Source organism: Sapajus apella, unplaced genomic scaffold (assembly GCF_009761245.1).
Source record: "Sapajus apella isolate SASKATOON/1434 unplaced genomic scaffold, GSC_monkey_1.0 scaffold50, whole genome shotgun sequence".
NCBI lineage: Eukaryota > Metazoa > Chordata > Mammalia > Primates > Cebidae > Sapajus > Sapajus apella.
In genome coordinates this window covers 18,018,087-18,019,155 of record NW_022436990.1, presented here as the reverse complement: position 1 = coordinate 18,019,155, position 1,069 = coordinate 18,018,087, and the positions used below count along the sequence as shown (strand labels likewise).

Genomic DNA, 1,069 nt, shown 5'->3' with positions numbered 1-1,069 from the left:
AACGAAAAAACAAAAACACAAAACCCTGTGTGGTGGCTCATCCCTGTAATCTCAGTACTTTGGGAGGCCGAGTTGAATGGATCACCTGAGGTCAGGAGTTCAAGACCAGCCTGACCAACATGCAGAAACCCCACCTCTACTAAAACTTAGCCAAGCATGGTGGCATGTGCCTGTAATCCCAGCTTCTTGGGAGGCTGAGGCAGGAGAATTGCTTCAGCCTGGGAAGCAGAGGTTGCAGTGAGCCGAGATTGCACTCCAGCATGGACAATGAGAAGGAAATTCCATCTCAAAAATAATAATAATAATCAGATAGGCATAGGCCCATCGCATCGGTGGGATTCGAGCCCCTGCGGCTCGGGCGGGGGAGACACTTGGAGAGAAAAGCTGGGTCCCAGGTTTCGAGGCCTCGGGAGACCCAAACCTGTCCTGTGGGTTTTCGGGCCGGATGGGGGAAGAGGCGTCCCGAGGCCCCCCCAGGTCCCGGGAACAAAGGCTGAGTGTTTGCTCTGTGGCTGAAGGGAAAATGGCCCCCCGCAGTCGTGTCGCCGCGGGGTGCGGAGGTGGGCTCCTCCCCAGCGCAGTTTCCTGGTTCTCTGGCTAAGCCCTCTGACCTCTGAAGTAGACCCTCGTTAGGGGGGAGCCAGGGGACAGCACGAGGTCCCCGTGGGGTGCCTGCCAGCCCTGGGCGCCATGCCCTGAGCAGCTCTGCTGTCAGTTACTTAAACATGTGTGCGGCACTTTCTGGCTGCCAGGCGCTCAGCAGCATGCAGATAACCCAAACGGTTCCTTACAACAGCCTGTGAGGGAGGGTCAGCCTCACGGAGTCGCCTGCTGGAGGGAGGTGCTGCTGGGGTGGGGTTGGGTGTGGCTGCTGCGTGCCAGGAGTGGCGGCCCCGCCGAGGGCACCTCCATCTGGAAGCTCCGGCCAGTCGCAGTGCAGTCCACAGGTTCCAGATGGGGCTGTGGGGGCAGAGCGAGGGCGGGAAGGCTCCCGGGGGTCAAATTAAGAGAAGGTGCCTGTTCCGGGGACCCCAGGGCGAGCTTCCCAGGCAGAGAGAAGCCCGGGGCC

The 1,069-nt window shown here is 60.2% G+C and overlaps 1 pseudogene; it reads left to right on the top strand.

The window, feature by feature from the left end:
• Positions 1–445: 445 nt before the first annotated feature.
• LOC116526353 overlaps positions 446–1,069 on the top strand; it is a 12,563-nt pseudogene continuing 11,939 nt past the window's right edge.